This window comes from Phoxinus phoxinus (genome assembly GCF_949152265.1).
Source record: "Phoxinus phoxinus genome assembly, chromosome: 2".
Taxonomy (NCBI): Eukaryota; Metazoa; Chordata; class Actinopteri; order Cypriniformes; family Leuciscidae; genus Phoxinus; species Phoxinus phoxinus.
The window spans coordinates 42436147-42462635 of record NC_136877.1 but is presented as its reverse complement, the minus strand read 5'-3'; the positions used below and the strand labels follow the sequence as shown (position 1 = coordinate 42462635).

General features: G+C 41.0%; 1 protein-coding gene across 3 annotated transcripts in view; it reads right to left on the bottom strand.

Annotated features, from left to right (window-relative positions):
- syt7b (synaptotagmin VIIb) overlaps positions 1 to 26489 on the bottom strand; it is a 127871-nt gene that overhangs the window by 94791 nt on the left and 6591 nt on the right. For 2 of the 3 annotated variants that reach the window (XM_079590577.1, XM_079590576.1), the window contains exon 1: positions 4438 to 4469. The exons of the other annotated variant lie outside the window; for it this stretch is intronic. The gene's annotated coding sequence lies outside the window, so the exon portion shown is untranslated. Of the gene's footprint in view, positions 1 to 4437; positions 4470 to 26489 lie in introns of those variants that run through there. 3 annotated transcript variants of the gene reach the window in all.

The window sequence follows — 26489 nt, the reverse complement described above, 5'->3', positions numbered from 1 at the left end:
CAGTTACCAAAACAGAAATGAAAAGGAGAATGCATGACAAAAGAATATTGTACAAAAGAGGTCTTATAGTATTTATAGTCTCGTATAGTCTAAGTGCCTCAAACAAAGCTCTGTATCTTTCAAAAAATTTGATTCCATTAATCTGGAAAAGGTATTCAACATCACTTCTAAACATGACGGTTTCCATGAGGACAGTTAATAAAGCCACCTAATCAATTTAGTGTTTGCCAGACTGAGAAAGTGTAACTTATATAACAGTTACGTAGTCTACACTGGCAGCTCTTCAGCTGTATCATTTTTGTGTCAGATATTTAAAAATCACACCATGTATATACTGTGGTAAAAAAGAAAAGAAAAAAAGTACACTAAAATTTCAACTGCACAACACATTTGTGCTGTCACTGTTTTATGGTTTCATTATTGGCATGGTAGCCACTGGGAATGCATGCATTTGCGTGTGTGCATGTGTCTAGCACATGTTGATTGAGCGACTGTGACGGCTGAGTCCATTGCAAAGATACTGTAACACAAATACATCTGAGCGAAGTGACCATCCTATGCCTGTCTGTTTTTTATGATGTGTCCTCTAGCTGTCTGCACGTCAGTGCTCCTCACAGGCCCTTCGGGGGCTGAAGACTAGAGGTAAACCTACAGATGTAGAGTCAGCTGCTTCTATCAACATCCATTCAACTTCCTTATACATCCTTATAGAATGAGTAAAACAAACTATAAGTTTGAAACTTGTAAGGACTTAATGCACCAAGCATTTAACAGTACAACAGTGAGACGCTGCCAGGAGAGGCTCTCAACCAGGTCAGTTTTAAAACAATAAGTGCAATAAATATTAATGCCTTTTATGCAGTTATAGCAGAGATGGATTTCCTTTGAGACACTTCATTAAACATCCTAGTGTTTGTATTCAAAGTCAACAGAGGTGAAACTCAGAAAAGTGGCAGACAAGCCTTAGCGTAAAGGGATAGTTCAAACAAAAATTACAATTTCATTATCATTTACTCACTTTTATGTTGCTTAAACCATAAATAATTTACTCATTTTCTATGAAAAACAAAATGAGATGTTAGAGTATCTGCTTGTGTCCATGAAATGAAAAAAAGCAGATTTAAGATAAAGTGATGTAAGCTCAAACAGGACAAAAAGCACAATATAAATAGCCCATTTGACTCGATTTGCACAATTTTCCAATTCTTCTGAACTAAAACTACATCTTTGTGCGTAAAACAGTTTTTAATTAATTTCCCTCTCTGTCAGAGCTGACAAATGTTCTTGCCCATTGCAGTCATAACTCTCTGGTTTATAATATTAGCATTGCTGTTTTTGGGTTACATAATGTGAAGCTGTTTTTGCACTGCTTATTTGCACTATTTAGCCTATTAATTTCTGCTTTCTTCTCCCAAAACAGAACTACATGGAATATATATTTATGGCCTTAACATCATGTCATAATTACCTCAATTACATGATTTCAACTTGAAATCTTTCAAAATCGTTCATGTCCTTGTAAAGCTTATAATCACAGCTCAGTCTTCTGAGAGCTCCTACTTACTTCTGCAGGTTCATTTAGACGTTGATAGTGGTGCTGCTAAAGAAACGCATAATTCCCAGTCCGAGGACGCGAACAGCTCCCAATATAACGTCATGTGTTGTCATCACGAGACTTCTGTAATTATGACATGGCGTGAATGCAGCAATATACACACATGGCCACTTTCTTATGTACACCTGACCTGTTCAACTGCTCCTTAACGCAAATATCTAATCAGCCAATCACATGGCGGCAACTCAACACATTTAAGCATGTAGACAGGAGCCGTTTCTCGATAGGCATTCTTAAGTGATCTTGCATCCTTGTGTTCTCATACTATGCCATCATCAACCATCAAATACTCAAGAATGCAAGTACAGAGAACGCATGAAACCTGAATGTGTTCTTGATATCGAAGATGCATAGAGTGCAGATTTTAGAGAATCAAACCATTAAAAATCCCAGAAGTCATTGTGGATAGATGACGTACGGAAGCCTGTGAGCTTTAAACGTCTCGTATTCCCACTCAAGAGATTCTCGCTGAATGCTTGTGAAAAAGTAAACTTTTATCGATTTGTTTGGCATAATTGTAATAGTTCTAAATAACTCTAAAATAAAAATATATAAAATATAACAATAATGCAAGTAAACATTTGAATAGGTTATATGACATCTCTGTTATCATGCATTGGATGGTGCTGTCCAACTGCCTAATGTGTGCTGAGCGGTAGTGGAGTGACAAGATCACAGCATCGAAATTCTTATGATCTGCTGAAGTTCAAACTGAGCATCATAAGGGAAGAAAGCTGATTTGAGTTACTTTAAACGTGGCATTGTTGTCGGGCTATTCTGAGTATTTCAGAAACCACTGATCTACACTGAAACCACTGGTTTACAGAGAATGGTCGGAAAAATATCCAGTGAGCGGCAGTTCTGTGGGAAAAAATGCCTTGTTGATGCCAGAGGTCAGAGGAGAATGGCCAGACTGGTTCAAGCTGATAATAAGGTAACAATAACTCAAATAACCACTTGTTACAATCCGAGGTCTGCAGAAGAGCATCTCTGAAGGCACAACCCGTCGGACATTGAAGCAGACGGGTTACAGCAGCAGAAGAACACACCGGTGCCACTCCTGTCAGCTGAGAAAAGGAAACTGACGCTACAATTGACCCTTCGCAGGGAGCTTGATTGAAAAGTAATCTGACCAATCATATTTCGTCATCCGCCATTTTGTCCGACAAAGCAGTCAGGCGAGTTAGTAGATAAACATGGGAGGATTTGAACTTGAAAAACGGAGTGTACTGACGCCTTTCCGCGGTTAAAACAACATTCCTTCTTATGCTCATTCATGTTTATTTGATGCTATAAATGAAATAGAAGGAAGAGATGATCAGTTCACGAGCAGCTTTAACTGATGCTCTACAGCGATCTGTCAGACACATTAAAGAGCCACAAAACGGTATTTATTGTTTAAATTTCTTTTAAAAAAATGACCAAATTTGAAAGGTGAGACTTTGTTTAATATCAATAGCCGAAAAGTACTGTCAGCGCGTTGTCCTCTCTTCTCCGCAATGTATTTTTCACTGCGTGAGAAAATGGTGTGGCGTGAGAGCGGCGTAGCTTGTCGGACATAGAAACAGTAACTAATGGGGGTGGGTCTTTGCGAACGGTCAATTCACACGGGCTCCCCAAAATTGGACAATATGTGGCACAAACATAAAACTGCAATTCACTGTTAAACTCCCTTATGTGGAAAGCTACTGTAAAGCTGTGAACATCTTTTCGTCATGCAGTATGGCATACCACACATAAAAAAGAAAAAACTAACCAGATCTTTATTATGCTATACCATGGCTGCAGATCACGCCTCTCCTATTGTATCTGCAGCACAAGCTTCTATTACACTGAGCTATCGTGACGGTGAGACCAGTGAGTGTTCAGTCTCCAAATTATATATTATTATCATGATAGAACACCCAACATCATACCTCTGAATCTTGAAGAGGACATTTCTCTAGTCTCAGAAATGAATTATTGTAATAAACTCTCAAATCAACGTCATTCTTCACCCGCCACATGGTGCACCAATTATCATAACCATTCGGCAAAACACACAGCGTGAAATGATAATAATAAACCATGTGGGCACGGATAATCACGTCTTTCTGTGATGTAAGAAACTCTCTGAACACTAAATTGCTTCTGAATTGGCCCAGATACCGCATGCAAAACAACAGACAGGTGAGTTAGCTTAGCATGACTAACAGCGTGAATATACGTGCTGGTATCAAAGGACATAGAGACCAAATTCAGTTGCAAATCACAGATGAACGCAGGATCTAACAGAGAAAGCTGTAGTAGCATATTAGAAGTCAATATTTTAATGCTACGCAAAACCTGTCTACAAATTTTATGGTAATGATTTTAACACAAGTCATTATATCTGCTGCTGACTGAGAGGGAAAGAACTTCATATGATGAGAAACCTGACTTTACAAAATTAACATTAAGGGTCTGTTCCAAAACCTAGTGAGCAGCCTTGCTCCTTCCCAGAGGGAACGTTCTCGGATCTTTGGCTAACGCTCTTGCAAGATTCTCTCAAAGTTGTGAGCAAACATTCTTCCAGTAACATTAAAAGAATGATTGTTCTGAGTTGTCTAATGTTCTCAAAATGTTAACACCAAAATGTTATTTATACACTGTTCATTTTTCTGAAACATTTAAGTTGTATGTTTGTCTAATCCTTTTGAAATGTTACTACTTGTTTCAGAATGTTTAGAGAACATTCAAAATTCCCATGATGTTTGCATTACATCTTAACATTTGTAGAAAGAAAGATTTTTTTTATGTCACTCTCTGTCATTTTTTCAATCAAACCCATTGCAAATACTTACTAATGTTTGTGCTATTGTTTTCCCTCCAAGATGATGTCACTTCCTGGAGGATGATGCCATTAAAGAACTTTTGTTAAAGACACAGTACAAAAGAATAAACATGATGGAAAGCTAGATAAATTATATATCTCAGAGCATTTCAATGATTAAAAATATGAAGAAATGCCTGGAATGTTAAACAACACATAAACATTTCAGCAGTATTGCATTTGAATTTAAGGAACTAGACTTAAAATCAATAGATTTTTTTTTTTTTTTGAGACTGACATTATGGAAAGTCATAATGATTACCAATGAAATATTTAAGTAAATATATAAATGAATAAATGTCTGTAATAGTTCTAAATAGATTATCAGTTGTTCAGATATCCTGAAGGGCAAAAAAAAAAAAAAAAAAAATGGCTTGATATTGTTTCATATTTTATCAAATGCATTAAAATGTGATGAGGACATGAAAAACGGAAAGACCCATACAGCACTAGGTCTTCATTTATATATCATCATAAAAACACAGCTAGAATTTTAGTCAGAACTACAAGAGATTCTTGACAAAACTTCGTTCAGACAGCAAGGGTGAATCTGTCATCCTTTGCATTGAATGTGTGATTTGTTCATTGCTTTTGTAAATTTCTGCACAGAAACGGTCTGGTCCACTTTTAACAATGTAAATGTTAAATCATTTTATGTTAATTTATTAAATGTTCTGCGGCTCGTAGCATTCTGGCATACACCGAAACTGAGAATTTAATAAAGAGAAATTTACACCTACAACCTACACAGGTCACTTTAGTCTTCAAAATTATTTTAAATTGAAGGGAAGTTCAGGACGTTTGCATTTTATGAGGTTTATGTCACTGAAGATACTTTAATTTAGTTCCATGCAAATGTTATAAAAATCATAATGCTTGAGGATATGTATATTGTCCAGAGTCATAAAACGAGTCTAATTATGACCACATTAAAGCCTCACCTGAAGCTAAGCATAATTTCTTGGCATTTATCTAACTTCATTACCCCGTCTCTCTATTAGAACACAGTCTCAGGCAATGAACCCCTTGTGCTGAGCACACACTCACAACAAAAGAAAAGCCAACTCAAAAATTTGGAAACACGAGATTTAGCTAGAGATCACTAAATGTAAATGGGCAAAGCTTCAACTGGATTCCATCCACATATCCACTGATTTTCAGTATAAAACTGAAGCCACGTGAGAAATCTTGTGTGAAATTATATAACACAGAGTAACTTGTGAAACAAGGACATGGAGATTTGTACATAATATTAAAGATATAATGTGCAAATCTCTATACAGAATATAGAATATATATATAAATATAATGTATGAATATATATATATATATATATATATATATATATAGTGTGCTGTATACAACTGTAAAAATATAATGCCATCATCATTTTGGTCAATGTAACCGGTTATTCATCAACTTTAAAAACGTTTTTTTTGGTAGTATATTTCAGCCCGATCTCATGAAAGTGCGCATTGATACCACGAATGTTATTTCTCGTGCCATTTATACCCCAAAAATAGTTTTTGCATGCATATGAGAAATAACATTCGTGGTACAGATACATTCTTTTATGAGATCGTGTTGTATATTTCTATACTATAATAATATAATTGAAAAAACAAATCTAAAAAAATCTAATGTACAATAATGAGAAATAAATAAAATAAAAAGTAAAAATAAATAATCAATAATATATAATACATAAATGAATTATTATCATTAGAATAAATTAATAAATATTACATACAAATTAATTTTAATCCAAATAAATAAGATAACTATGTTGTTGTTGTCGTGCAATTACACAAACTACTAAAAAAAATTAATTTATGGAGGGGCAAAAGCAATAAGAGCATCATTACAAAGTGGAATGAGGCATTTTATCTTGATGATCTGGTTTTCATAATAATTGGAAGCCCAAATCATACAATAAAATGTGATTAATCGCCCACTCCCGTCCCAGCGTATAATGTGTAAATAGACCAAATATTGCTTCCTCTCTCAATAAGTGCATGTTCTGTTCGGCAGCCTGCTGATCCACTCTGACTCCAGGGCCGAAACAACCGTGCCGGAGGCGCACCGTGGAGCAGAGCTGGCATTTAAATTCTCCCTGTGAATCACTGCTGAGTAATCACAAACCAGAGGAAAGTTCCCCGAACAATAGCCATGGAATCAGTGTCCACTGCCCATCCGCTGAGAGATGCACTGGAGCTGTCATTCGCTCCGGGACTGATGTGCTGACGACTAGCGCTTCTGTTTGGATCATATTAAACACTATTACACATTAACTTAGTTGAGTCTGATTTTAAGGGTATATGACTATGACTTGGAAAACGCTGATACTCTAGAGATTCGAACTATATGATGACAATAACATTTGACTTGATTTGTTGATGTCTGACAATTGTATTCAGACTTATGTTTCAACCTAACATAAATATATTATACATTTTTATCAATAAATTTGATCAATTTAATGTATCCTCCTTGCTAAAACAAAGTATTCATTTCTTTTCTTTTTTTAAAATCTTACTGACCTCAAACGTTTGAACTTGTAGTGTAACTCAAGTCTCCAGCGATTAGATTAGAATTCAATTCAAAATAAAAGATTAACAGTTATTTTCCAGTTTTGATCAACAATAAATCTGCTGATGCGTCCATCCGTAACACGGATTGCCACTGATCACGTGACCTCACACAACTATTCAACCAGTCATAAGCAGGCACGTACTGGTCAGCCAATCAGAATGCTGTGTTCTTCACCAGCACCTCATTTGGCGTCTAGGGCTTACGAGTCATATGTTATCTGTCACTGCATGCCTGTAGGGAAATTATTCAGTTATGAGGGCCATTTTTAGCCCAAAATATCCTCACATTTCTCTCTCACTTTCACAGCCATAAAAAAAAAAAGAATTAAAAAAACACATGCTTAATCGGACTATTTTTTCCTATTTGCACCTTTGCCGCTGGCGAAACACATCATCAAACATGCACATGCATCACAACACACATATGCAAACACACACAGTAAACATACACAAACACCCTGGCAGGCACAAGGGAACACATTGTGTGCAGCAGATATAGGCTTATTATTCACAGCAGACTGCTCTCGGCCCGATTAGAAGGTCATTTCCACTTCTGTCAAACTTTCATACCTTTTATAAAAGTTTATCCCTAAATCAATCTGTTACGCAATATCACTTTTGTTAGTGTCCTTCTTTAATTTCCAGGTAAATGGTGTGACGTTTAGCAAGATCCACATAATGTCTCTGTTCCAAAGCTGCCTTAAAATAATAATAGGCAACATTTTAAGTCATCATGATTATGCTGCCTTTTAAGATTTTAAGCTTTTTAAGGCCAAATTCTGAGGCACCATCACATTTCTCCTTAATGCATAAGACATTCCCAGAATGCACTGCGATGCAGAAAAAAATCCATCACAGATGTATAATTCATTTAATGGCACTAACTGTTCAAAACCAAGCTCAAATTTGATTATTTTACCTAATATGCATGCAAAATTGTATGCATATTACTGTTCAAATCCGTCACTTCTGAGGTTCTGTTTCAGTGAGGATGCTGTCTTAGAAGGCAGCATGAAGACAGTAGACAGCAAGGCAGCTCACTAACAGAGCCAGTACTCTGTGGTGACACATAACATCTACATGCTTTTTTATGGTTTAATCTAGAGTCCTTAAAAAGCCTCTTGCTGAATAATTCACTGATCTTCAATGGGTAGCAGCATCCGCAATCCTTTCACAGATCTCCACCACATCCTCTACACTCTGCACGTGTGGCTCAACATGCACCAGCGAACACACACACACACACACACACACTCCAATTATTGGGCTATGATCGGGAATAGCATACTAACACTACTCTACAGTATATAGTTTGTTTACTAGGGCTGGATGTTGACTCTTGCTTCAATTTCGTTTGGATTCGTTTACATATTAAACTAAGCATACAGGAAACCCTGTCAGTTGGTACATTACTTTAATATTACGGGTTAAAATGACCAAAAGTCTAAAATATCACTATGACAGATGAATGAGTACTGTAGCTGTCCTAAGCAACATCCTTTCCTTTTACGTCTTCTCAAAATGAAGTAGCTTTTTAACTGTGTATTGTGAATGCTAGACAGAGAGAGAATAAATCCACAAGGCGGGAGGAGAGAGAATTGAGAAGTTGGAGGTGGAGGGAGAAGGAAAGGTTGTTTTGGTCTCTCTGTAGACCACCCTGTTTTACAGTGGCAAAGCAAGCAGCAGACGATAAGCAGTGTGTTCCAGCAGTGAGCAGACTACTGATGAACCTCAGGGAACCACAACAGCAACAGAGATTGTGTGTGTAGCCTACATGTTTGCAGCACTCATGGAAGGGAGTATCAAATTGTTGTCTTTGGCTTTTTCAAGGAAGTATAATATTAAATGTTGCTTGAAATAGCTTCATTCAGACACAATGCTATCTATATGCACACATTTTTTTCATTAGCGTGTATGTCTTAGCATGTAAAAATCTATAAATGCCCCATCAACAAATAGTTATCTTGCTTTTTACTGTAAGTATTAAAAAAAATCTATCTATCAATCCATCCATCAACCTGAATAAGCCCTCAAAATGTGGCTTATCAACAAGTAGCATTCAAGCAGCACAAATTCAACCATTTAAATCAGTCAGATGATATATATGTAGAGGTTTGAACCTTTTCTTAGTCATCATCATATGTGCTGTCATTTCTCATTCTCGTCCCTGCAAATGTCATGTGAGTCAAACATTTGTTTACAATCCAAGACGCCAGGACGTAACCGTTTGTTGAGCAGACAATTGCATCATGAAGTCCATTCATAGACAGACTGACTCCCTTGAACGAGCAACGTTTAACATGCATTTATACAGAATGTGTGGTCACATGTGTGTGTTTATCTGTATTTAACAAATGCTTCCAACACAGCTTATCTAGTCAGAATTGAGTTAGAACAACAATACATTTAATAATGGCTTATGCAAATTGCAGAAGTAAATTTAACCACCCTCATAATGCATTATATGCATAAGACATCATAATAGGTGTGAACCGTGTGTTTTAATGTACCATTAAAGCATTATAATGTACTGTAAGCATGGTTACAATGATTTACAGGATTATTCATAAGTTTGAGGTATAGGTCGTTTTAATGTCTCTTAAAGAAGTCTCTTCTGCTCATCAAGGCTGCATTTATTTGATCAAAAATACAGTAAAAACATTAATGTTGCGACACATTATTCTGATTTAAAAGAACTATTTATTTATTTGAATATATTTAAAGTTGTAATTTATTTCTGTGATGGCAAAGCTGAATTTTCAGCATTATTACGCCAGTCTTTAGTGTCACATCATGATCCTTCAGATTTGGTGCTCATCAATGTTATGAACTGCCTAATATTTTTGTGGAAACAAGATCCATTTTTGGGGGAGGATATTTTGATGAATAGAAAGTTCTAAAGGGAAGTGTGTATTTTTTATTTTTTATTTTTTTTTTTACATTATAAATGTCTTTACCGACACTTTTGGTCCATTTAATGCGTCCTTGCTGAATAAACAATCATTTTTATTTTTTTTACTAATAGCTCCCTCATACTAATTGTTGAAAACCATTAAAACCCACACCAACTGAATACCATTGAATCTCAAGACACGCCTACAGGAAAGCAAACCACAAATGGCATCTTGCTAATATCTCTAATTGTGTCTCCTGGAGAGCAATTCGATGCAATGGAACGGTAAAATTTCAAGAAGAGATCTCAACAACATTTCAAACCCACATTTGCCAAGTTTCCAATGTCTGTAAATATAATTGAGCTTCAACATTTCTCATCAAAGTTCCTAAAATGCATTCTCTGAGCTAGGCAGTCGACATTCATTTTATAGCTCTGTACACTTACTCAAGTTTCCACAGCTATAAGCAACCTCTAACAATTACATTTTTATCTCAGCATTCAGTGCAAAAGAACCTTTTGGAGTGTAAGACTGATGCCAGACTGTCTAGACACAGAAAGTGCTACTCACTGAGAAAACAAAGGACTTTTCTGGAAATTAACATTTGACCTCTACTCTCAAAACTAGCATCCCCACCAGAGACGCAATGACCTCAGTATTGTCTCAATTTACATTTATTTCCCTTCACCCCCTTTTCCCTCTTCTCTCCACATGAAATTCACCAAAAAATCTATAAGGTTTAATATCATAAAACGCTATACATGTTTGGTATAATTTGAAATGTCTCAGTGCGACTTGTACGATGGTCTCATTCCCACAGACCAAAACCAAAAGGTAATTTAAGAGTTTAGAGATAGACATAATGCTTTTTATACTGTACAAACTATATATTCTATACCCCAACTCTAACCCTACCCCCTAAACCTACCCATCTGCATTTTTACATGTTCAAAAAACATAATTTAGTATGATTAGAGTTTTTTCAAATTGCTTACACACTAAAAGTGTAACTTGAGGCAAACTCAGTGAAACCATTCACTCATGTACCGAATCTTCAGACCAAGTCTGCAAAACTGCAAGCACGTTATGTGCCCTGCACTCAGTTTGAAACTGAAAAACTAACTTTTTGCACTAAACTCTAAACACAGTTCTCTACATGCCACACTCATTTAATGATGACACCCAATGATCATGTGTGGAAACACTAATATATAAATTGATCACATAGAAATCAAAACTCAGTTTGAGAAATAGAAATAAATTATTATTTCTGTTTATAGTGTATATATGTTTTACGTTTATGTGTATATATTTTTTTTATGTACATATAGGCTAAAATATAGATTGTTTCACAGCAGTTTCACAATAGTAACAAATTCAAAATCGCCTGAGAAGCAGCTTGACCAACAAGCCAATAGTGTCAATATTCAGATCAGGTCACTTCAGTGTTGATTCAGTTCCGATCAATAACTGTAACATTCATCAATAGTGTGTTTGTGCACATACATGTACGCGTGACGCACTCTGTACACTCCACTGCACACTGAACAAGCAAAAGACACAACATTTTTTCACATCCGTGTGTAGTTTGTGCGTGCATGTGGCTAATCATTTTATGTTTGTGTGTAGAGTTACTATGCGTTATGCATGAGTTAAAATAGTTTTGAATTATGTGTTTGCTTTTGCAAGATATGTGTGATGTTTTGCATGTTGTGTGCGTGTTTTGTGGTTTTGTGTGTAGAGTTTCAAGAAATTGAACCATAGTTTCACAAAAAGACACGGATCCTTGTCCACACACACACACACACACACACACACACACACACACACACACACACACACACACACACACAGAGTTTAGATTGTACAATTAACTAATTCTATAATCATAAAAACGATAAAATTATAAAATGTGTGTTGTATAATCTAAACTCTCTCTGTGTGTGTGTGTGTGTGTGTGTGTGTGTGTGTGTGTGTGTGTGTGTGTGTGTGTGTGTGTGTGTGTGTGTGCGCGCATGTGGGCGTGTGTGTGTGTGTGTGTGTGTGTGGACAAGCATCCGTGTCTTTTACTTTCACAGTCTGTGTTTCGTATACCTTGCCAGTCTGTCTGAGAATAGATGTGTCTCACCATCTGTTCCCTGACAAGGGTGAGTGTGTGCATCTGTCTTTCAGTATATATGTGTGTGTGGATTGATCAGCGCTCCGGTCCACTGTACCAGCTTGTCTTAGGAGCGGGTGACATAACCAAAATATCATGGTATGAATCTAATATCCTGACAAAAGACATATATATATTAAAATAGTTTTTTTTTCTTGGGGAAATTCAACGAAATTGTTTAAATGTTTTCATAACCATGTGGAAATACTTTTTTCTGGATAATCCAGCAGAAATAAAATTTTGTTCAATAGATTTGGGTCAGTCTTTTCTTTCTTTTTTTTAAGGAAATTTATATTTTTACTCAGCAAGGATATATTAAAATTGATCAAAAGTGACAGTAAAGACATTTTTACAAAAGACTATCATCTCTGTCAAATGCTGTTTTAACTTTCTATTCCTTAAAGAATCCTGAATAAAATCACGCTTTCCATAAAACATTATGCAGCACAGCTGTTTTCAACATTGATAATAATACGTTTCTTAAGCAACAAATCAGCTCATTAGAGTGACAACAAATGGTGTTATAAATGTAAGACCTTTTGCTTTTATTTTTAATGAGTATGTTTTGTTAAATGAGTATGTTTTGATATGCTCCTTGTGTCAAGGCCATGTGTCACTTGCTGCTATCTGTGTGAAATGAACAAAGTGCCCATAATTGCAAGCCACCCAAACTGTGCTTCTGACCTCTACTCGGACACTTTCTTCTTTTCTCTCTTGCTCTCACTCCTCCTGCCTGGTTTTCAGATAAGCATTCGCTTGACCGGGTTAATTTCCATTCAAAGGATTTACACATACTTTGAAGCTCATAGCTTGGAATCCTCACAGACCTTACCAACATCAGAATGGATTACGTTTAAAGGAATAATTTCCCCAAACATTAAAATTTCTGTCTTCAATTAATCCAGAAAAAATTGTCCAGATTAGCCAAATCTTATAGGTAAACTGCTCTTCTTTTCTATTTATCAAATAATCCTGAAAAAAAGATCAATGTTTTCACAAAATCATTAAGCAGCACAACTGTTTTCAACATTGATAATAAGAAATATTTCTTCAGCAGCCAATCAGCATATTAGAATGATCATGTGACACTGAAGACTGGAGTAAAGATCATGAAAAAACTGCTTTGCATCCAAGCGGCAACCTCCCTGTCGCTCTCTTGAAACCAACACGGAAGTGATTTATACGGCAATTCATCAACTGGCCGCTTGAGGCTGGCTGCAGAAGTGAGTCAAATCTGTATCTCCCCCATGTTAAAATGCCCAACTTTACAGCAGAAAAAAACATGTTTACAGCCTGGAGCAAAAAGTAGCTTTGGTCTATATAGCTAATTTTGCCCTTCATGAAAACTGTCAGGGCGGTGAATTTTCTTACAACTCATCCGTTTAAATTATATTAAGCCTTGAAGTTCTGCATAATTAAGGGCGTGGCCACTTGAGTGACAGGTGGATTGCCGCTGATGTTAATGCTAGCCGTTTGTCTGCTGTTATGGCTGTTAGCCGTCACTTCACCTCAGCCGTGTTTGTGCTTTCTCCGTCCATGCAATAAATGCACATCCTTGAATAAGCGTGGATTTCTAGTGCATTTACTTGAACTTCATAGGTAATTTTTTTACAGTCTATGTTTGCATCACAGGAATAAATGACATGATGATGTGAAAACAGAAAAAGGTTATTTTAAATTGTAATAATATTTCAGTTTTTACTGTATTTTTGATTAAATATAATGTTATATGCAGCCTTGGTAAGCATAATGGACTTCTTTCAAAAACATAAAAAAAAATCTTACACACCCCAAACTTTTCAACAGTAGAGTATGAGACACAAGCGAACCAATAATTTGGGAGAGCACAAGATTTTCATCCGGTTCCTTACAAAAAGATAACTTGAAACATATGGCACACATATGGAAAAAGTCAGTAATATGGGTTTTGAACAACAAAATTATTTTAATTGTTTTGGACGAACAATTCCTTTAAAGTCCCCCGTGACGTATTTCCAAGTGAAACGGAAAATTGAACAATGGGCAGCATTTTATTTTAGCACACCTCCTCTCCATCCCTCGCTCATAGCAGTATGACGGTAGGAGAGGAGTGTTTATGGATATTCTACCAAGCCTTCAAACTGACGTCATCGGAGAAGGAACGCCATTCCAGAGTGGGAGCAAATTTTTTAGATTTCGATTAAAGATTACCACGACAAACAACGTTTTTTTCTGTGTATTAACTTGCGTGGATTAACTGTTCACCACAAGACTAGTAACGTGTGCTACCAAAATTAAAAAGGGTCAATTTTGATTTCATGACGACTTTAAAAGTGACGTGTATAATGTTAAAATAAGCCAGCCATTTGTAGGTTGATTCCCCTGAAAAGTATTAACAACGTGATCTAAACATTGCACCCCAACCAGAATTGCACAGCAACACTGGCTCAGCCAATGGCAATGGTTTAGAGGCGGAGCTATCAGTTTGTCAGATCAATGAGGAATGAAGGGTTGTGTTGATTCTGTCATTCTGACAGATGTTCATCCATGCTTGAATTTCATCAAATATTTACTGCGTTACTGATATGACAAATGACCTCAAAAACAGACAGATATTATAGTATGCAGAATTATGACACTGAATTCACTGGGTGACAGTACATCCTTATTTCTCTCCAAAACAAATGCTTGAATCAGCCACAAATTCAGTGGTTCTCCCTCTCTCACATGATGCCTCCAAACACCATCAATCCCCTTTTCAGAGTCCCACTTGCTCTATTTCCTTCATTCCCTCCAAAATTCTTTCCCTCTTGACATGAAGACAAAACGCCACTCATATGGCTTGAAGCTCTGAAGAATAATTTGCTCTTTTTCAATTCCATTCATCACTATTTTGTTTTTCTCCAATATCCTCGTCTGATATCTCCCTTTTTTAACCTTGTTTCAACCATCATGGTTCCAAAGACTGCAGCATTCGACTAGTATTGCAATCAGTCTTCTCAAGATTTAGCAATTATAAGGCAGATATTGCGATTGCAAAAAACGGTATTAGAGCTGTTTGATTAATATGTGAATGAATTAATTCAGAAACTCTGATTCAATGGTTATGCCTAATTTATGTCACCTCTCAAACATGTTGACAGTTTAAGTCTCAGTGTGGCATTTTTCATTTATATAAATGTTATCGTCAAAGCAAATACAGTAGTCAACATTTGAAGTGGATAAAAAAAGTTGGGTATTGTTCAAAATTCATGTATAACTTTGATGAAAGGGTTTGATCCACTTCAAATGTTGACTTCTGTTAAGATCCATTAAGCCTAATTAATAAGGACATTAGCCAAGCCAAGCATCATTATTATCGTTGCTACTTTGGGAATTTGTACAAAGCCTTAAAAGTATTAACCAAAACTTTTCGCACATAACTTATCCAGCACCGTTTCTGCTATGGAAATTAACATGTAAAATCAACTGAAAAATAAAACATAAGAACCTGTAACACCCTTGGGACCACAAACAAACACCCCTCACATTTGCTTCAGGATTCGACCTTGCTCCTGTCCACCAATATGAATATTCTCATGTCTCTTTTTCCTTAATGCCTTTCTGTATTTCTATTTCTGTAGAAATACACTTTATAGACAAAAGGAGGGCCACAGACGTGCCTGCTTAGAAGATAAAGAGCTCAACAAAGCGGAGGGAAACTGGGCTGTGCCAAGTCTGCCGACGTATGGAAACGTATCCCAGACTCCCAGTGTGACTGAACTGATCTAGAGACGGTTATGTAATAGGACACACACACACACACACACACACACACACACACAGATGTACGCACTCAGCCTGAGATCTCTCTTTCTCATCCTCTTCATCCTTGGATCCAGAGGCCCAGCTCTTGGATAATGAATGAGAGGAATGTAGTGAACTGCATTGGACCGCTGTGTCCTTCAGAGAACATCATATTACATGGATTGTATGGGAAGGAGGTAACCAATGTCAAAGTTTACGCTAAAAATGTTTATGCCCTGAAAAGGTCCATTCACCAAAAACATAACTGGACAGGTATCAAACTTTCCTTCTTTGGTTCCAATTCTGATTGCAGTTTTTGGATTTTAAGGTAACAACTATACATAATTCCAGGTATTTCCAAACATTTTGTAAGCCAAACCTCTTGAACTAAAATATTTTCTTAAAGTTAATATTTCAATAATTTAACAACACATTTGCATGTTCACGATTAATGTCAGTTAATGGTCACATCATGACATGCAGGCAATGTTGTTACTGTTAACTAAAACTATTAAGAATAATTATTGATCGAAATACACCTGAAATAAAATATAAATATTTCGATTTTAGAATTTTTGAAATGTTTTGAAAACAAATTTTAAGATGAAGTGCTAAAATTACTGAAATAAAAATAAATTCAAGCTAAATAGAAATAGTTAAAAATGATAACTAATAAAAATAAAGTCACATAAAGGTCACATTCTAGCCCGATGATGATGAACGCTACTATTTCCTCCTTTGTGCCTATTAAAATTAGCAAACGCCGGAAATCCACAAAGGTACAAACTCAACAAAACAGTGTGCATGCACAAACTATACCAGACAAAGGAACAGAAGGAACTGAGGGGCTTATATATACAAGATAATGAACTGAATACTAACAGGTGTTATCTAACTAATGAGTAACCAAGGAGACTAATTAGTGGTGGGGAAATGAGAACAAAGGAACACTAGAGAACTAAGAGGCTGTTTACACTAAAACGTTTTCAACAAAAAACGTACGTTTTTATTCGTTTTGGCCATTCATTTACATGACAACGGCATTTTGAGTACAGAGAAAACTCTCCACGTAAACAAAAAAAACGTGAATCTCTGAAGACGATGACGTCGTGCACATGCGTATTACGTGTTCAGTCTTTAGTTTTTCATCGCCATCTAATGGTCTGGAAGCAGAATACAGCATTTTTTGTTGTATTTGCGGATCCGTGTGAATGGGGATCGTTTTTGACAATGATGTCGTCTATACACTGAAAACTCAAAGGAAAAACTTCTCCGTTTTAACCAGGAACAGAAGACAGGGACAATGAAATCAAAGTCAACATAACTGTTACAATAACAAAAGGGCTAAAACTTAAATTAAAATATAAAAATACATCTATATTAGTAAATTATTAACTGTATGCAGGTAAACAAATAAATATTTCATTTTATGCTACTTAGTAGCATCGCTGGAGGGGGGTTGCTGAAAAGATAAGAGTTAAATCACAAAAAAATATATTGTTGAAGGAAAGAAATAGTAATTAAAAATCTCATGGGGTAATAAAAGTAAATATTTTGAGTCAAAGAAGTTCGGCTGACAAAAAGGTTTGGGAATCCCTGGTCTACAAGATCCACTTAACTTTTGGGAAACGCAGCCCTGGATTATATAAATCCGAGTAAAGCTAAATCTCTCTGCTCAAAAGTTGGGATAAACAAGAGAAAAATCATTAAATCTGAGATTAAACTGTGTACATAATTCTTTACTAAATTTGCAATGCAGAGACATTGTGTTGACATTTTAGTTGTTAGTCAGAAAAGTAATTGGGCTGAATCTCACTTTTCTCACACAGCCACCGCAAGTTGCATTAAAGGATAAAAATATATTTCAGACAGCTTTTCCTCACAGCACTGTCTCCATCTCCACCTCCCTCTGTCTGTCTGGTTGTACCTCAGCACTCGTGCTTTCTTTCACGTCACTCTAATGTGTCAGTAAAGCTACTACTCGAGCTATTCATTTCTCGTTTACTCGGTCTCTGAATGAAATATTAATAGGACCCTTGACAACAGGACTGGAAACAGCCATTAACACGCAATTACCCAGAGACGTGATGTGTACAAACTACAAGGTCAACCTGCCTCTGTGTTTTCCTTCCAGTCTCTCGCGCTCATCTGTCGTCTTTGTCTTTCAGCATCTGACCTAGACAGGCAGGTTTATCTCAACCACTGATGACGGCAACAACTGCACCTTAAACCACAGCGAAATCTGTAGATTTATAGAGGCGGTGAGGGCTGGAAGGTTTTGTGATAAGAGCTTTATGATATGTTACTTTGGAGGTCTGTCAGTCACCTTGCAAAGGGGCTTTCGTACCTGGCAGTTTAGGAACTAGCCAGTGCGGTCCCCCGAGAACTAAATTTCCCCCTAGGGCCATTTTCCCAGTCGCATTCAAACTGCCAGCAGGAACTCTGAAGCGATGTAAACCGGCCGACATAATTTAAGCCCGGCATTCAACAACTGAAGGATGGAGGACGCCGTGATCGGAGCTGTGTTTTTGCTGAGTGTCGTGATAGTAGAGATTGAATGTAGACGTATAAGTTATGCGACTGAAAGAGAAAAAAGGAGGGCTAAGAGATGAAAATCTCAACAAATTGCAGTCGTACATATCATCGAGGCTGAGAAAAGAACAGAACGGCGCAGACAGTGGTGACAGGTAATTGCCGTTGACATGAGCTGTCTGTATGTTTATATCTTATCACTTTTTTCCATGTCCGTGGAGCTAGTTCGTGGAGTAAGTAAATGTAAACTGCGTTTACATGGTTTTTAAAAAGTGTTTCATATGGCATGTGTTCAATCGACATACACTTTCCCCACAAGTAGTTGGCTTCCACCATTCTAGCAGCACACCCGTATGTATTATAAATAGCAGATTCTACGCTCACGAGAATACTTGATTAGGTGGTAGAAGTAATTATACATTGATGAGCACATATCATTTTGAAAGAACAAAGTGGTTTTTGCTAAAAATCAACTTAAAAAAATGACACAGTGTAGCTTTAAGTGGACAAAGATGGGACTCTACATCTACATCTACATAACATCAAGGGCCATGTCTGTTTTTTTCATGTTTCATGTTTATCGGTCGATGATGTTCATGTCATGTGATTCACTGTTCCCCTCATGTGATTCATGTGTTTCCTGTCATGTGACGCCTGTTTCCTGCTTGTTCATGTTTTATGTCCTCATTGGTTCATTGTCTTGTTATCTTAGGTGAGTTTGACTTAATGCGGCGCCATGCAGACAGGCACCTGTCAAACGCAATGCATTCTGGTTAGAAAGTTTGTCTGACCTGTCGGGTCAGGGGTCACTCTTTTGCCGAAAATCTTTTGTGAACGTGCCATTGCCGGAAGGCAGTATATAGTTTATAGCATCTTAAATATGGATATTTTTCTTACAAAAACACATCACTTCGCTTCAAAAGGGCATTTATTAACCCCCTGGAGACGTATGGATTACTTTTATAATGGATGGATGCTCTTTTTGGAGCTTAAAAAACTTGGAAAGTATTCAATGCCATTACTAAGCTGGGAAGAGCCAGGATATTATTTAATATAACTCTGATTGTGTTAGGCTGAAAGAAATAAGTCATATACACTGAGGATGGCTTGAGGTGAATTTTTTTTCTTTCATTTTTAGGCGAACTATACCTTTACGCCCTCATGTTTGCCATGTTTCCTTGTTGTGTATTGTTAAATGTGACTCGCTGTCTGTTTCATAGTTCACGTTCAAGTCTGATTAAGTGTATGTCAAGTTTAAGTCTGCTCAAGTTCATGTCATATCTTAGCTCTGTTTATTTTGTATTTGTTTAACTGCATCTGGGTTCACTTCAACTCACCTTCAGTGGATAATATATTACATTTTGTGCTAGAAAAAAACACATGTGTCTCAAAAAGTGTCTGTTGGAGCGGGATAATGTAGGCTACTAATCACAGTTCTCTTACGTAGAGTTCTCTCGTACTGCGTCGAAGAACGCTACGGGAAAGATATTTCTTTGTCGAGATTGAAGCCTAAAATTAATCCTTAATTTTGTAATAATGTAAAACGCTTTTCTGAAGCATACAACCTAGGCGGAGCAATACAGCTCACCCATTGGCTGCTCTGCCAGAAAAGCACAGCCTATGCGAGGCCAGGACGCTGACCAATGAGGACGCTTCGCGCCCTTCTGCGTCACCTCCCGCCCAAACAGGCGTGGCCTAGGCCTATAAATACGAGCATAGCTGTCTAACACGCCGATTTTCTTAAATTCAACGAAGCTGCACGCATCGCTGGATTGATTCGAGCCGCCACAGCCGTTTGGAACAAGCACCTCAGCAGGACGAGCCCTTACCTGAAGCCGCTGGTCATCGCCGCCTTCAGCCGCCGTTCCCTGCTGCGCTTCTCCGGCGTGGAATATCCTTTCAGTTTTGTGTGTGTTTTGTGTGTGTGTTCGCCTACCGCGTCACACATTTTTTCCTCACAAAAGAGCAACGAGTGTCTTTTTAAAGATGTCTCGCGTTTCCTGCGGCTCCTGCCGAGCCGCGCTCATCGACGGGGACCACCACGAACTGTGTGTTTCCTGCTTGGGCGAGGAACATGCAGCTCTCGCTCTCGGTGATGGCGGCTGCCATCACTGCGACATGATGCCAATCGCGACTCTGCGGACTCGCCTTGCATCTTTCGCCGAGACTGCTCAACCGCCCCCTGTAGCGCCGCGCCGTAAGAAGCGCCGCGCTCAGCGGGTCCCGGAACCTCCCTCCACGAGGAGCTCGCCGCCGCCACCGCCGCTAGCTCCTCTCAACGTGTCGCTTGAGTCGCTCACCGACGGACAACAGCCGCAGCACGCCGCTTTGTCCGTTATGGAGGACGACCAGCAAGCCGTATCAGAGGGGGATGACGATTGCTGTTCGCTTCTCGCTTCGGAGAGCGAGGGATGGGCGAGCTCTGTGGACCTCCCCTCCCCCGCCGTTCCGGAACGTCGAGGAGGGAAGATCAGCATCGAAGCAGAGCTGATGCGTCTGCTCACACAGGCCGTATCGAGCCTCGGCCTCGAGTGGTCGACGCCCGAACAACCTGCACTCAACCGGCTGGATGGCCGCTTCCTCGCTGGAGACCGCGCTGCGCCCCCCTCCAGACACGCACCCTTTCTTCCTGAGCTTCACGAAGAGGTAGCAAAATCGTGGAAGGCGCCATTTTCAGCCAGAGTACGTACTTCTGCCTCGCCAGCATTCTCCGTAGTGGACGGTGCTCGCGACAGAGGCTACCACGCTCTCCCTCCGGTCGAGGAGGCTGTAGCGACTCACCTTTGCCCACCCTCTGCTGGACGGCGGGCTAAGGGAGTCCTACCATCTAAAGCTTGCCGCACTTCGTCAGCCCTGAACGGCCGCGTGTATTCCGCCGCCGGACAAGCTGCATCGGCGCTGCACACCATGGCGGTGCTCCAAATCCACCAGGCTAACCTCCTCTGCAAGCTAGACGAGGAAGGCCCGGGCGCGATCAGTGTTCCGGACTTACGTAGCGCCACAGACCTCGCTCTTCGCGCTACAAAGTCCGCCGCACACGCCATCGGCAGGATTATGGCCTCAGCTACTGTTTCCGAGAGACATTTGTGGCTGACTCTCTCCGAAATGGCGGAGTCGGAGCGCTCTGCGTTCCTCGACGCTCCCATTTCACCGACTGGCCTCTTCGGATCCTCCGTGAAGGACTTCGCGGACCGATTCGCCGAGGTACAGAAGACTTCGCAGGCCATGAGACATTTTCTGCCAAAGCGCTCCAGTTCCGCAACAGGCCGCCCTAAACAGCCGCCTGCCCGAACTCAGCAGCGCCCCGCGCCCGCCGCACCGGCCCAGCAGCAGCAGGCCCGAGAGAGACCACGGTCTCGCTCCGCCGGACGCCGCCCGCCACCGCGTGGTCCTCGGCCCAAGATCTCACTCAAGCCCGAGGCCTCGGCGCCATCCTAGCCCTGCTAGGAAAACGACGGTGTTCGGGTCCCGCTGCGGCCGGACTTCCACCAAAGATTTTCGCTTGTACAGCCCTAAGTTCCGTGTTTGTACCAGTGTATTTAGCAGCCAACAAACCGGCCGTAAAGCCCGTTTGCCTGCACACAAACGCCGTTTTCACGGCGACCCAGATAAATCTAAAAAAGAGTTTAATTTCTGGTGTTCCGGCCAAGGCCGGTGGTGTAATGTGTGTAACTGCAATGCCCACCCAGTGCCCATTCATTCACACAAGCACAGCCCCGTTCAACACAGGGTTTGCACACATAAAATCGGCTCATGCCGGTTGTGCTTTACATGTAGTGAGCGTGCCCACTATCCAGTGCCCACAACCACTACACACTGCACGTTCCGCGGTTTCTGTAAAAACGAAACTAACGAACGGTCAGTCAGTACACGAACACAGTGTCCCCGGTGTTATAAATGTGCCCGCCACCAAGCGCCCACGTTTATTTACAAACATAACGAGCCCCGTAGGGCTCGCCCCGCGTGCTCTCTCTCAACTCAGAGAGTCGAGCGCGCGCGGGACGCATACTGTGTTAAACATGTCCCCCGCCTCAGACGCCACGGCGTCCATGTTACAGCACACGGTTGCTCTCGTGTCGCCGCCATTTCGCGACCAGGGCCCAGATTACATTCAACCCCTAGTCACACGTGCACATGCATGGGAAAGACTTCCCGGGGTCTCAGAATGGGTGCTAGAGACTATAAAAAGAGGCTATTCGCTACAGTTTCATCGACGCCCTCCCCGTTTCACGGGAAAAGTCGAAACCACGGTAAAAACAGAAGTAGCACATCTACTTCGAGCCGAAATAGCGAAGCTATTGAGCAAAGGGGCCATAGAGCCTTTATCTCAAGCTCAGAGCGAAGGGGGTCTGTACAGCAGATATTTCCTGGTACCGAAGAAAGACGGGGGTCTCAGACCCATTTTAGATCTAAGGCGTCTGAACAAAACGCTAACAAAGCGGAAGTTCAGAATGCTCACGACCAGGAAAATCCTCGCGCAAATTCGCCGAGGAGACTGGTTTATGGCGATAGATCTGAAAGACGCGTATTTTCACATACAAATTGCGTCACGTCACAGGCGATTTTTGAGATTCGCCTTCGAGGGCCGGGCATATCAGTACACAGTCCTGCCATTCGGCCTATCCCTAGCACCTCGTACATTTACAGTGTGCATGGACGCGGCGCTGGCACCCCTGAGACTCCGAGGCGTTCGAATTCTGAACTATTTGGACGATTGGCTGATTCTAGCTCAATCGCCGTCAGAACTCGCTCACCACAAGACGCTAATACTCGATCACCTCGAGTGCTTAGGTCTGAGAGTCAATTGGGAGAAAAGTTCACTGTTTCCCAGTCAAAGGATCTCCTTTTTAGGACTGGATCTGAACTCACTGTCTATGACAGCACGTCTGTCATCACAGCGCAGGCGAAATACCCTGCAAATGGCGAAATCCTTCCGCAGCGGCCACATAGTGCCGCTCAGGAGATTTCAGAAAATGCTGGGCCTCATGGCCTCAGCCTCTACAGTTCTGGTTGAGAACGCGCGTACCGCGCCGAGCATGGTTACACGGTCGTTATCGCCTCAAGGTCACTCAGGAATGCATTTCAGCCCTGACACCATGGAGAGCGTCAGACTGGTACCGGTCAGGTGTAAGCCTGGGGACTTCCTCGAGCCTGAAGGTGGTGTCCACGGACGCGTCCACCTCAGGCTGGGGAGCACTGCTCGACGGCAGACCGCTCTTTGGCCAATGGGCAGAGCGAGCCAAACTACCGCACATAAACTGCCTGGAAATGATGGCGGTGGACTTTGCGCTGAGGCGTTTCTGTCCCCGGATAAAAGGACACCACGTCCTGGTCCGCTCGGACAACGTGTCGGTAGTAGCCTACATAAACCACCAGGGTGGCCTGAGGTCCCGAAACCTATTCAGGTTAGCGGAACGCATACTGGTGTGGGCCCAGCACAACCTGCGCTCGTTAAGAGCAATACACGTGCCAGGCCACTTGAACGTAGGCCCGGACAGACTCTCACGGAACAATGTTCCTACGGGAGAGTGGTCCCTACACACACAGACAGTGCGTCTGCTGTGGAAAAGGTTCGGCAGAGCGGAAATAGACCTGTTTGCAAACCAGGAGAACGCTCACTGCCCAGAATTCTTTTCGAAGAGCGCGAACGCGCTGGCCAGAGTCTGGCCCCGCCGTCCGCTCTATGCCTTTCCTCCTGTCTCACTCCTGCCTCAAGTGCTGGAGCGTATCAAGGAGAGCGGATGCTCGGTACTACTGGTTGCTCCATACTGGACGAATCAGACCTGGTTCCCAGCTTTGATGCGACTGAAAAGTACTGCCCCGTGGCCGATTCCAGTGAGGAGAGACCTCCTCTCACAGGCCAAGGGCGCGATTCTGCATCCTCACCCCGAGCTTTGGTCCCTACACGTATGGGCCATAAACGGGTACCCGCTAACCTCCCGAGAGGAGTGTTAGACACGATCGAGCAAGCTAGGGCTCCGTCTACTAGACGGCTCTACGCTTCCAAATGGTCGGTGTTCTCTGGATGGTGTTCAGATCAAGGTCTGTCACCACTTCAGTGTGGAGAACCGGAGATTCTCTCCTTCTTGCAAGAGCTATTGGATAAGGGAAGAACCCCATCCACGCTCAAAGTCTATGTGGCTGCCATATCAGCGTTCGTTAATCCAACGCTTGGCCGTTCACTAGGCAGGAACGACCTGGTGGTCCGCTTCCTGAGAGGCGCCAGGAGGTTAAACCCTCCAAGGCCTCCTTCAGTCCCCGTTTGGGACCTTTCTACAGTGTTGAACGCTATGAAAGGGGCCCCTTTCGAGCCTATTCACTCAGTTGACATGAAACACCTGTCTTTCAAGACCGTGTTTCTTTTGGCTCTCGCTTCAGTGAAGCGTGTGGGAGACTTGCAAGCGCTCTCAGTAAGAGCTTCTTGTATGGAGTTCGGGCCAAACGACTCTGTAGTCGTATTGAAACCGAAGCATGGGTACGTGCCTAAGTCCCTCAACACACCGTTCAGGGCTCAGGTCATCTCCCTGTCGGCCCTGCCGGCTTCAGAGGACGGAAATAGCTCCCTTTGCCCGGTCAGGGCATTAAGAGCTTATGTGTCCCGCTCCGCTGTTTTTCGACAGACGGAGCAGCTCTTTGTTTCGTTTAGCGGACGCTCCAAGGGGCGAGCCGCGACGAAACAGAGTCTGTCTCGATGGGTAGTGGACGCCATTGCGCTAGCCTACGCATCTAGAGGTTTGGAATGCCCTTTGGGCATCAGAGCACACTCCACGAGAGGCATGGCCTCTTCATGGGCTTGGTATAGCGGAATCTCGTTACAAGATATCTGTATGGCGGCAGGCTGGGCCTCCCCGTCTACATTTATTAGGTTCTATAACCTAGAGGTTCCTGCGTTGCAGGCTAAACTGCTCTCGGTCTAGAAGACTATGTATTAGTGTCCTGCCCCGCGCTGCGGCCCAGGTCACTTCAGTGTTAATATGTATATGTGTTCCTGCCCCGCTGTGCGGCCCAGGTCACTTCAATGTTTAAGCATCACTCACTGACAATGTGTCCCATGAGCATGCTATTACCCCTCATATATATCTATATTTACATATATATGCTATTATGCCTTAAGAGGCACTACTATAAAGGGATGATGCTAATTTAGCCGCTCTCCCTATACTTCTTGGGGTAGGCACTTGTATACCAGGGCGCGCGCGCCCTTAGGTGTCTGTGTCGGTCCAAGAGCACGCACGGCGTTTTACATGGGGTTCCCGTAGCGTTCTTCGACGCAGTACGAGAGAACTCTACGTAAGAGAACGTACTCGGTTACTAACGTAACCTCGGTTCTCTCTAGAAGAGGGAACGAGTACTGCGTCTCATGGCCGTGCGTGTCCGCGCTGCGTCGCTTCATTGACGAAAATCGGCGTGTTAGACAGCTATGCTCGTATTTATAGGCCTAGGCCACGCCTGTTTGGGCGGGAGGTGACGCAGAAGGGCGCGAAGCGTCCTCATTGGTCAGCGTCCTGGCCTCGCATAGGCTGTGCTTTTCTGGCAGAGCAGCCAATGGGTGAGCTGTATTGCTCCGCCTAGGTTGTATGCTTCAGAAAAGCGTTTTACATTATTACAAAATTAAGGATTAATTTTAGGCTTCAATCTCGACAAAGAAATATCTTTCCCGTAGCGTTCTTCGACGCAGTACTCGTTCCCTCTTCTAGAGAGAACCGAGGTTACGTTAGTAACCGAGTACGTTTTCAAAACTGAAGTTAAAAAAACTGTCTAGAGTCTGTCTACACTAGCGGATGATGTTCGGTGAGGGACGTCCTGTTCTTATTTCTGGTATGCTACACAGACACTTTAATTTCCCCTTTGCATCTCGAATAAAATGTTCTTATTTACAAATAAAAATCAATTACTATGTCATGAAATTACTTCTGACTGTTGCTTCAAATGACGTATGGTATGCTTCACAATGGCATTAAGATGCTGAATTAATCGTTATGTTGGATCTTGTCAAAACTAAGAGTATAAGACTAATAAATAAATGGCTTAATTTTGTGTCTTTCCTTCTTTTTCTTTATAAAGTAAAAAATAAAAATATAGG